The 12,270-nt window shown below is 38.7% G+C and overlaps 1 long non-coding RNA gene and 1 other non-coding gene across 2 annotated transcripts; one reads left to right on the top strand and one right to left on the bottom strand.

Moving 5' to 3' along the window:
• The first annotated feature begins 252 nt into the window (after nt 1–252).
• TRNAL-CAG (transfer RNA leucine (anticodon CAG)) lies at nt 253–333 on the top strand. The gene has a single exon. It is a non-coding gene; the product is annotated as a tRNA-Leu (tRNA).
• A 6,859-nt stretch (nt 334–7,192) lies between these two features.
• Nucleotides 7,193–7,825, bottom strand: LOC147792499 (uncharacterized). Its single transcript, XR_015421288.1, has 2 exons — nt 7,693–7,825; nt 7,193–7,552 (listed from the first exon to the last, which is right to left on the bottom strand). It is a non-coding gene; the product is annotated as an uncharacterized LOC147792499 (long non-coding RNA).
• Between the last annotated feature and the right edge of the window lie 4,445 nt (nt 7,826–12,270).

Raw genomic sequence — 12,270 nt, 5'->3', positions numbered from 1 at the left:
GACGTTAAGAGGAAATAGACCCTATTACTTGTGGACTAAAGAAAGAGTTGAGGAGTCAAGATAGAGTAACCTGGAACCAAAAACTCGTGTTAAGAAACCTAGCTGGCCTAGGAATCCAATAAACCTCTTCAACTCCTAGGCATGATCAAGACGCATTTTAAAACCGTGAGACTGACGACGATGCATTAGTACCTGAAAGTGGATAATATATGCTAGCAGTAACTTGTAGCTATTACAAAAAAAAAAAAAATAGTCAAGATGGCCGAGTTGGTCTAAGGCGCCAGTTTCAGGTACTGGTCCGAAAGGGCATGGGTTCAAATCCCATTCTTGACATGATTTTCTTATTTGTCAATGATTGGAGAGGTATATTGCTCAACATTTTAAAATGTGAGGACATATGTAACGAGCAATGTAGTAGTGGGTGGCAAAATCTCGTATCAACTAATTTTGTATGTATATTATATCACATTTTTGTCAAACGATGTCGTATCATAAACTTAGCCACTATGCACGTGTCCTATCCGATAGTAAGACCGCTTACTTGGTTGGTCTTAGCCGGTTCTCCCTAAATTTTGGTACATTTGCTTTTCGTCCTACTAGAGATCGTCAATCTTCTTTCATGACTAACTACAATTTCTTAACTCAATTTAATATAAATTGAGAAATTGAATCTTATATTGACCTTCATTTCCTTAAGCAAGGTCAATTCCAGCTTCAAGATAGTCGGAACCGCAAAAATTGGGCAAAATATCCTTTACGGAGCCAATGAGCTAGATTCTGAGCCGCAAAGCCTAGACTAGCCGGTTCAGCCACATAAGCCAAAGAAGTTTCTGGCTGTAGGCGTGACACGTGGCACAATGAGGCGTGAGAGCGTGTTTTCCGACGATTGAGTTTCTTTTTTGTGTGGCTGATACAAAATCTGTTTGTGTTTCATTTACGAGAACTTTGTATAACTTTCAAATTTATTTCATTTTCGTGCTCGAATATTTTCTATAAAATTGAGCATGGAACATGGATCGACGGAGGAGTACCTAAGTAAAATTGAGGCAACGACTTTGAGATTTCTCTGAGTCGCCGGAACCTGAAAATCATATTCGTTGCAGAAGAACGAAATGACAAAGTTGGCTTCGAAGGGTTTTAGCCGTTTTCGTCTGATTTGATAGAAGGAAGAGTAAAGGGCAAAGTTGTCTTTGGAAAATATTCAAACAATGGGTTTTGGTTTTAAGTAAAAAAGCTCATTTATTATTTAAATAAATAAATTATTTTTAGTATTAAATAAATAAAAGTTATATTCCTTAGGATTGAGGTTAAGAGGAAATTCCAATAAACCTATAACGAGCCAAAGCTAATAATAGGCCGATCCTTGTGTTGATGTCCTTCTTCTCTATTAGAGCCAGGTTTCGATTCTGGGACCTGTGGGTTATGAGCCCACCACGCTTCCGCTGCGCCACTCTGATTTGTTAGAAAAGAAGATGAGCTATTGTGATACGTGCTCCTGGGTGACAGAGTTGAGGAGTCAAAATCCCGTGTAGCTAGGAATCCAATAAACCTATAGGGGGCCAAAGCGAATAATATGTTGATCCTTGTGTTGCAGCAAGTGTCATTATAAATCTATCAGAGAGACATTATAAAACTGCTTTTCTCTATCATTTTTGTATATCTCTATCATTCTCTCTCTATCATTTTTGATGCTTTTGCTTCTCTCTAAGGTACATTATAAAACTGCTTATGATATAGAGTAACCTGAAATCCAATAAACGTATAATGGGCCAAAGCGGATAATAGGTCGAGCAAGTCTAAGGTATTGGTTTGAGAGGTATAATGATCCTTGTGTTGCAGCAAATGTCATTGTAAAACTGCTTTCTCTATCATTTTTGAAGTCTTTCTTCTCTATTAGAGCCAGGTTTCGATTCTGGTCACCACGCTTCTGCTGCGTCACTCTGATTCACCACGCTTCTGCTGCGTCACTCTGATTCACCACACTTCTGCTGCGTCACTCTGATTCACCACGCTTCTGCTGCGTCACTCTGATTTGTTAGAAAAGAGGATGAGCTATTGTGATCTGTGCTCCAAGGTGATTTATGGATATTATCTGTGTTAGCTCCAAGTGTTTTCGATCCTGGTCACCACGCTTCTGCTGCGTCACTCTGATTCACCACGCTTCTGCTGCGTCACTCTGATTCACCACGCTTCTGCTGCGTCACTCTGATTTGTTAGAAAAGAGGATGAGCTATTGTGATCTGTGCTCCAAGGTGATTTTGTTAGAAAAGAGGATGAGCTATTGTGATCTGTGCTCCAAGGTGATTTATGGATATTATCTGTGTTAGCTCCAAGTGTTTAACAGTGTGTTCTCCAGTTAGGTTGGTTATAAAATGACTTAGGACTTAGGTCAAGATGGGTACACTAGTAGGTCAAGATGGGTACACTAGACTAAGCACCTTAGGATCGTTAAGAGGGAAATAGACTCTATTACTCCTAGACTAAAGAAAGAGTTTGAGAAGTCAAAATAGAGGAAACTATAATCCAATAAACCTCTAACGGGCCAAAGCAGATAATAGGCCAAGCAAGTCTAAGGTACTAGTTTTGAGAGGTATAATGATACTTGTGTTGTAGCAAATGTCATTGTTGTTTGATCTTAGGACCTATGGGTTAGGGTCCACCACGCTTCTGCTGCGCCACTCTAATTTGTTAGAAAAGAGGATGAACTATTGTGATTTATGGATATTATTTTCTTGTTGAGCTATTTTCTTCAATTTTACTTGACGAAATTTCAAGCAATTACATTCGATTCACAAGAACCCCTAAATAACTTTTCAATAAAAAGTAAAGTCCAAAGTATGTAAGTTTCCACTTTTTAGCCCACTCTTTTTTGGTAGTTCGATCGTGGAATTTCTTTTTTTTTTTTTTTTTTTTTTTTTGTATTTCCGGAATATGAGTGTGTGACTTGTTAGAATTGATCCTATGGATATGACAGAGAAGAAGTCAGTCACCTTGATCAAGATGCTGAGTTGGTCTAAGGCGCCAGTTTCAAATACGAAAGGCCATTTGTTCAAATCCCATTCTTGACATGAAATTCTTTTGCAAAAGTTTTTTTATCATGGATAAGACAAATGAGTTGGTCTAAGGCGCCAGTTTCGAAAGGCCATTTGTTCAAATTCCATTCTTGACATGAAATTCTTTTGTAAGAGTGTTCGTTCAGGGACCTGTGGGTTATGGGCCCACCACGCTTGAGACAGTGTGTTCTCCAGTTAGGTTGGTAACCTGGAATCCAATAAACCTATAACGGGCCGAAGCAAATAGTGTTGCAGCAAATGTCTTTGTAAAACTGCTTTCTCTATCATTTTTGAAGTCTTTCTTCTCTATTAGAGCCAAGTTTCAATCTTTGGACCAGTAGTGTAATACCCGAAGAAAGAAGAAAAAGAAGAAAATATATATATAAGAAAAGTTGAGAGGGGCAAATAGGTAAATTTGCCCCTCCAACCACCTAAGGGGTCCAAACGAAACCCTATCCATAGTCCTGCAAAAGAGAGATAGTGAGAGAAAGGGGTAGAGAGAACCTAGAGAGAGGAGAAAGGATGAACCGCCGGAAGACTCACCGAAAATTACCATCGGAGTCTATTTCGGTGAAGATCATGATGCAAGGAGGTGAAGATCATGCAGAGAGACTTTCTTGGAAGGGAAAAGAGAATGTGGGTGGCCGGAGTCCCATTTTTCATCAAGAAGTCGGAAAACCCGCAAGGTAAGGATCTTGAACGTTTCCTCAAATCTATGGTTTTCCTTTGTGAATCAAAATCTGAAATCTTGATATATTCATCTAGGAACAACTCTACGCATGATCTGTGAAGAAGTTTGGCCAGACCTCAACCCGAAGGTGGAGATCCGAGAGTCATCCGAGAACGGTGAGCGAAATTCTGACCTTCTTAACTCGTTCGGTAGTTAATCGAAAATTACGAAAAAAATACGAGGACGTAGCCCGTAACACGATCTAAAACTTTGTCGAAGAAATCATGTCGATCAGATCTACGGATCGAAAGATATGAAAATCGGTAAAGAAGGTTGTGTTTCGGTTTTCAGAGGGCAGAGAAGAAGGGAGAAGAAAAGAAAAAAAAAAAAAAAAAAAAAGAAAAGAGTCGGCCGGCGAGCGGCGGACGGCGGCGACAGGCGCCGGACACGCGTCGACCATCGGCTGGAGCAACGCAGCTCCAGCGAGGCGTGGACACGTGTCGCCTGCAAGCCGGGCCGAACAGCGACGCGAGCCGAGCCGACCGGACCGGCCGACCCGCGACAACGCGGAGGCGGGCGTGCGTGCAGCCAGTGACTGGCGCCTTCCCGCGCGCGTGGCCACGCACTCCCAGCGTGCTGCTGGCGCGTGAGCGCGCGTGGAACGGCCAATTTAGCCCGATTGTGTTCTGTTTTCCCGATTTTTGTCCCGGTTCCAGTTCTAATACTATTTTTACGTGAATAGGGACTTAAATTAGAGAAATCAGTATTTTTGGACACCTCACGGGCAAAGAAATGCTAGCGAAAGGGCACGCGTCAACCAGGTAAGTCACTACCCGGTATTTAGGAAGAAATACTTGTAGGGTTCGCTTGGATTGTAGGTATGCATGTTAGTAATTTTGTCTTAAATTAGCTCTCCATGAATGAGATTAATTAGATGGATTGTTATGATGTGTTGGGTGAATTATCTGAGTGTTTCTTGTATGCCTTAAGCTTCCGTTGTACGTATGCATGCGTTTAATTTATGTTAGAATTGTGTATGCCGGGTTTCGGGTGCTTGATGAACGAATTCGCCCCATTGAGCGCGAACTTCGTGCTCTGGGTGCTTGTTGGAGGTCATCGCCCCGTTGAGCCGGTATGCCTAGTTTGCATGAATTACATACTATGATGTTAGAAGAAGATTGCATGTACCCTCAGTTAATTGCTAGGGCCCATTTCTATGATAAGATTAGGGAATTTCTATTAGGAGCGATATGCCTCTCTAGTCAGACTTAATTTTTTTCTAGAAACATAGCGGTTTACCACGGCAAGAAAGTACCTAGGAGTGTTCATAAATTGCTAGCGTAAGAACGGTATCTATAGCTTCGTGAGAGGACCAAGGGTCCCTGATCAGTCCTTACTGCTCTTAGCCATTTCGCATGGGAAATGTGTCCCCACGTCGTACAGCCCATTAGCTGCATGGGAACGGGTTGGGTTGCGCCCCCCATAGGAGGACTATATGGGCGTAGGGGTATTCAGCACACCCCTAGGCTAGATACCATGTAGTCCTAGATAGCCATGTAGAGGTAGCGCCTCATAGAGAGATACCAACCATATCAGCTTGGCATAAGGAACCTCTAGGTGACTCTAATGAAAGGACGATGAACCGGTGAAACCCAAGGGGCAAGCCCCAAGAGACTAAGGTTAGAACCCGATGTCCTAGAACCGAATTAGGAAACCATGGGAGTTCTGTTAAATTAAGATGCGAAGAGAGCCTACAAGTAGGTGGCTTACTGAGTATAATTTTTATACTCATCCCGTTCTCCTTTATTTTTCTCAGGTGTTTGCTGGCTGCTGGTCGAGGTAGATGAGCGTTTGAGAGCTGTACAGTCACAGAGGGGGTCGTTACGGAGCGTCAGTCCCTTTTCGGTCTTTTAGAGTCTTTTGTATTTCATTTTATATTTGCAATTTCTTTTGTAATAATTAACAAACAAAATTTCTCTCTCTTGTTTTAATTCAAAGTATTTTTATCTTTTTACTTTGGTTTTCTTTTCTTTTATTTTCCTTTTGTTTGTTTTCGATTTCGTCTTTTTAGTCACCATTCGGTTTTTCGAAGCCTCGAAAATTGGGTCGTGACAAGTAGGTTATGGGCCCACCACGCTTCCGCTGCGCCACTCTGATTTGTTAGAAAGAAGGATGAGCTATTGTGATCTGTGCTCCAGGGTGATTTATGGATATTATCTTCCCGTTGAGCTTGTTTTCTTGTATTGTGCATGATAAAGTATGCATTTGCTCCAGGTGTTTGACAATGTGTTCAACCTATTTAGTGTGTTTATCTACACAGAGCTAGAGTGTAAGAGTTAGGTTGGTTATATGATGACTTAGGTCAAAATGTGTACACTAGACTAAGCACCTTAGGATCGTGGCGACGTTAAAAGGAAATAGACCCTATTACTCGAGGACTAAAGAAAGAGTTGATGAGTTAAAATAGAGTAACCTGGAACTAAAAGCTCGTGTTAAGAAACCTAGTTGGCCTAGAAATCCAATAAACCTCTTCAACTCCTAGACATGATCAAGACGCATTTTAAAATCGTGAGACTGATGACGATGCATCAGTACTTGAAAGTGGATAATATATCCTAGCAGTGATTTGTAGCTGTTATAAAAAAGAATAGTCAAGATGGCCGAGCTGGTCTAAGGCGCCAGTTTTAGGTACTGGTCCGAAAGGGCATGGGATTTCTCAACATTTTAAAATGTGAGGACATATGTAACGAGCAATGTAGCAGTGGGTGGCGAAATCTCGTATAAACTAATTTTGTATGTATATTTCATCACATTTTTGTTAAACAATGTCATATCATAAACTTAGCCACTATGCACGTGTCGTCATACATCAAACAAGTCGTCCAACGATACTAAGACCGCTTACTTGGTTGGCCTTAGCCGGTTCTCCCTAAATTTGAGTATATTTGCTTTTCGTCCCACTAGAACGTCAATCTTCTTTCATGAGTAACTACAATTTCTTAACTCAATTTAATATAAATTGAGAAATTGAATCTTATATTGACCTTCATTTCTTTAAGCAAGGTCAATTTCAGCTTCAAGATAGTCGGAAGGACAAAAATTGGGCAAAATATCCTTTACCGAGCCAATGAGCTAGATTCTGAGTCGCGAAGCCGAGACTAGCCGGCTAAGCCACATAAGCTAAAGAAGTTTCTGGCTGTGGGCGCGACATGTGGCACAATGAGGTGTTAGAGCGTGTTTTCCGATGATTGAGTTTCTTTTTTGTGTGGCCGATACAGAATCTGTTTGTGTTTCATTTTTTAGAACGGTGTATAACTTTCAAATTTATTTCTTCGTGCTCGAATATTTTCTATAAAATCTAGACTTCGATATTCAGGACAAAGTCAATGTTTTATTCTTTAATAACAACTTTAATATCTTATTGAGATGTACTCATTTTTATATTAAATATTTTCATATATTTAAGAACTTAAATGATTAATAGACACTTTGTTAGAGCATTACAGAAAACACACTACTTGTGTAGTAAAGAAAAGATTCGATGTGATGTAAGGCAAAGGTGATGGATTTGTCTAAGGATTCCATGGATGAATGAGCTCAAATACATTTATTCGATTATTATATAAAGAAAAGCCCTTCTTATCTGCACGCCAAATGCAGTGCGAATAGTTGCATCGGTCTTGAAGCCAAATTCCCTTCTCTGGCCAAAAAACCTCGAACGAAAGCTTCCCGTAATTGCTACTAAAATTGCACCAAAACAATGTTGTCTGCCACAAATTCTCTTTGAATTTCCAGCTGTATTCTTGTTTGGACAGAAGAATGTGCTCCCCTAAATCAGAAAGTTACATCAGATGGGAACAAATTCAATTGAAAAAAGGAAAAAGTTCGAACTACAAGAGTTTATACAGATATACATGAAATAATATGGTCTCGTTGAATAATTTGACGTGGTGCAATACCCTTATTTACCTAAATCGTCGTTTTTCGATTTGCAATGGACCTGTAAAGGTATGTCTTGATAATTAAGAATCGTCACTTCCCAACGAGATTGTGGATATTGGGCTGCAAAACAAGTGAAAACATTAGAAATTGATGCAAAAGTAAACAAAATCATATAGAGATTGTTCATAGCCTTCATTTTTTGAACAACTTAGAATTTGTTTGAGTTTCATTTGGATCCTTTTGAACCATATATATATATATATATATATATATATGATTATTGCACTAAAACAAAGATACCTTTTTAACGACTTTTAAAGATAGATTTTTATGTAAAACGCTATTAAAAGAAAAACGAACAAAAAACTGGAAGGATATTAAGCGTGTTCGTGTTCGTTTGTTCGGTTACACTTTATTTAGCAAAGAATCACACACATCCCCAAGCTTAGGTTACTTTTTTTTTCTCTCCGGACATCAATCACATACTTCCTAATTCCATTCCGATGTCTCCTTCTCAATTTTCTTCTATTTTGGTGCTCGAAATTTTTGAATAAAACGAGACGTGTATATTCATTTTGAAGTCAGTATTTTATTTTTCGATAACAACTTGGATATTTCATTACCATACATGCACTATTTTGTTAAATGTCTCTAAATAATTGAGAACTCAAATGTTCAATAGACTTATTTTTATTAGATAAGTATTGTAGTAAGAACACAACTTCCATTTGGTCTAAGAACTCCTGAATGAATGAGGTCGAATAACTTTGTTTTACTATTATAAAAAGAAAAATTTTCTCATCAACATCACAGATGCAGTGCCAATAGTAGCATTGTTCTTGAAAACAAACTTCATTATCCGGCGAAAACACCTCGAACAAAGCATGTCCAAGATTGCTACTAAAGTTGCACAAAAACATTTTAGTCTACAAAAACAACTTAACTTGAAATTCAAACTGTATTTGTAGCGTTTACAAAAAAAAAGAAAAAACAAGTCGCAAGAAAAGGCTCGAGAATTCCGATGAGGCGCTGAAATCCTCGCGCCCTCTACCCACACATTGTTCCCAATGTCAAGGATACACCAAAGGAAGCCATGCCCTATTCTGCCCACACAACACATGTCTACAATAAAGGAAATGAGAGTAATAGAGAGAAGATGAACGATCATTGTGGTTTTTCAATGAACGCAAATGGGTGAAGTCAAACCGAACCCCCACTTCTTGTTTAAAATTGTCCTCAAGCTCCCCTTGATATATAGAAGATATCTCCATAAGTTGGAGAATGAAGCATAGAGGAAAAGAACGACATAAGGAGTCGTATTCATGGGGACGGGGGGGGGGGGGGGGGGGGGGCTGGAAATCTGAAACAAAACATGGGTCGGCAACGATAGTCACATCCATGGCTTCATGAATTCGTGGCAGAGGGAGGAAAGATAGACGACACAATGCACAACCCCAATTTATGTAAGGAAATCTATGATAAAAATGATATGATATGAAGGACAAATGGAAGGAGTTGTCTTACATGATAGTGAATAAAAATGTTTGGATCTCATTCATCATTGTGTGTTCATGCATAAGGGAATACCCCTCTTTTATGATGGTACGGACGCGTACAATACGAGGTAGAAAAATGATCATTATGTTCATCATAATGCTATGATGGTCGCTATGCCTTAACGGATATCCGACATGAGCAGCTCTAGAGAATGCTCGTCCGACCATAAAAGGGGCCTGGAGGTGTGCGAACCGACTGGTGGGTTCACACTCGCACGTGTGGACCATTTGTAGAATAGTAAATACACATCTAATTAACTCGTTTGGTATAGCCGCCAGGAATATAGACTGATACGATAGGTCCTACACATGATTGAATGTATTTGCATCTAACCCCAATAGTGGGGTCACTTACTGAGTATTTCTTATAATACTAAAGTCACGTGCTACTGCTATTTCATATAAAGGAAACACACCACTATGTGACTAACGACGACATAGCTATTCGAGACCATGATACATGCAAATGGTAGTTGTATTTTGTATTATCTTTCTTAGAGTTAGATTAGAATAGAGTGTTTTTAATTTTAATGCTAATTTATTTCATTTAGTATTTTTTTGTGTCGTTTTAAAGATGTTTTCAAGCACGTATCTCGACTGCAGTGTTTTAAGATGAAGTCTATATTTTATGATGAAGTTTGAACGCTTATTTCCTTCACAAAATGATTAAGTTATGATGACGGTAGTGACTCTAGTACGTAGAAATCTACTATCGTAAAAGTATTCTTGTTTGAATCGAAGGATATGCTCCTTATATTAGAAATTTATGTCAGATGGGCACAAACTAGGTTAAAAAGTCATGGATTAAGGGTTCAAAAATTTTAACTTTCCAATAATTTTTTTAACAAAATTAAAAATAATAACTCACACTACATGAAGTTTTAATAAACCGGTAAGAATTAACTTTTAAACTTAAAGTATTCAACATCTAATTAAACATTCAAACTATAGTTTTTTTTTTTTTTTTTTTTTTATAATCGCCATTTGAACATTATTGACTTTTTTCTGTTATATATTATACTTTCAATGGTTGAACTTTTTTTTTCGCTATTGTAGTTAGATGCAAGCACATACAATCATGAGTGAAACCTATCATATCAGTCTATATTTCTTAAGCAGCTATCTTAAGCGGGTTAATTTGATGTGTATCTACTGTTCTACACACGGTCTACACGTACGAATATGAACCCACCAGTCGGTTCGCACACCTCTTCGGCCCTTTTCTTGTCACGCGAGCATCTGAGAGCTGTTGATGTCAAACACCTGTTAGGAATAGCGACCTTCGTAGCATTATAACAAATATAATGATCGTCTCCTTGCCTTGTAGTGTACGCATTTGTACCATCGTAAAAGATGTAGGGGTATCCCTTGATGCAAGAACACACAATGATACATAAGGTCCCAACATTTTTCCTTTCATTATAATGTATGACAACCCTCTAGCATTATCCTTTATATCATATTATTCTATCATAACTTTTCATGTGTATATCGAGGTAGTGCATTATGTCAATTCATCACATTGCTTGTCAATCATATCATATCATATATCTCATCATATCAGACGTATGTCATATATCATAAACTTACCATGTCTTCTAATGTATCATACAACATTGTATAACATCATCACATCACAAAATAACATCATACATCATACATCATACATCATCATCATACAATATAGTAACAACATCATAAATATAAAGAATAAATGACACTTGCAAGGGGCACTAGGCACTAGGCACTAGGCACGTGTCGTGATACATTAAACAAGTCATCCAACTTATCTTATACTAAGACCACTTACTTGGATCTAGAGGCTGTTCACCCATTTTTAGCATTGCGGGTCTATTTGATGACTTAACTTATCTCTAGGATGATCTATCTTTATTGTTCTGACTTAGTCAGCTTGCATGACCACAACAGTGAATGATCAGTATCTTAGCTTGATGCGCTACCTTATCATATTTTATAGACAACATAACATTTACTAATGCATCATCTATGCAATGTTAACTCACAAACCCTTCAATAAGACTCGAAAGTCACTAAATTTGGGAGAGGGGGTCACTCCGCTTTCCAATTACTAAGTTACTTGCATGGTTCCTCAAAAAGACCTCTGCCCATGTCCACCAAATAATCATCATGAGCTAAACTACTTGTGTAGTTCCTAACTCTCTCTCAAAACCAATTTGCAGACGGGAGACCTTGACCCTCTTTATCCATTTCTACACACTATAATAACTCCTTAAATAGCCTCAACACACTATGCTATTTGGCCTTGGTCAAGCTCGACGACACAGGTTCCTGACTACCAACAACTTGGAAGAGTCACGGCTAGATTCAACCTTGGTCGTCAAATAGCGCTATTGCAGGTCAACATAAAATCATCCTAGCTTTAGTGTCCTATTCTTATATCAATACAACCATAATATTATCCATCACCTAGAATGAAGATTTCATTCTCTAAGTATACATCCAATTTCATTCTCTAAGTATACATCCAATCTAATGTCGATCAATCATTTAGAGTACATAATACATTTTCGGAAATAATATCTATCAATCACTGAAACATAGATCATAAAATCCAATCTTCCACACGACAGAAATAACTTTGACAACATGTATTTTAAAAATGTACTACTAAGGGCACCACACTTGACAACATCTATCAAAGCCACGTTTCGATCCTGGGACCTGTGGGTTATGGGCCCACCACGCTTCCGCTGCGCCACTCTGATCTGTGCTCCAAGGAGATTTATGGATATTATCTCCCCGTTGAGCTTCGCTTGTATTATGCATGATATAATATGTGTTAGCGTACACTATACTAAGCACCTTACCATTGAGGAAATAGACTCTATTACTCCTGTAGGTAGGAGTCAAAATCTCGTGTAGCTAGGAATCAAATAAACCTATAGGGGCCAAAGAGAATAATATGCCGAGCAAGTCTAAGGCACTGGTTTAGCTAGGAATCAAAATCTCGTGTAGCTAGGAATCAAATAAACCTATAGGGGGCCAAAGAGAATAATATGCCGAGCAA

This window comes from Cucurbita pepo, chromosome 6 (assembly GCF_057944985.1).
Source record: "Cucurbita pepo subsp. pepo isolate OVF chromosome 6, ASM5794498v1, whole genome shotgun sequence".
Taxonomy (NCBI): Eukaryota; Viridiplantae; Streptophyta; class Magnoliopsida; order Cucurbitales; family Cucurbitaceae; genus Cucurbita; species Cucurbita pepo.
Note: the sequence above shows the minus strand (reverse complement) of the source record. Positions and strands in the feature narration are given on the sequence as shown.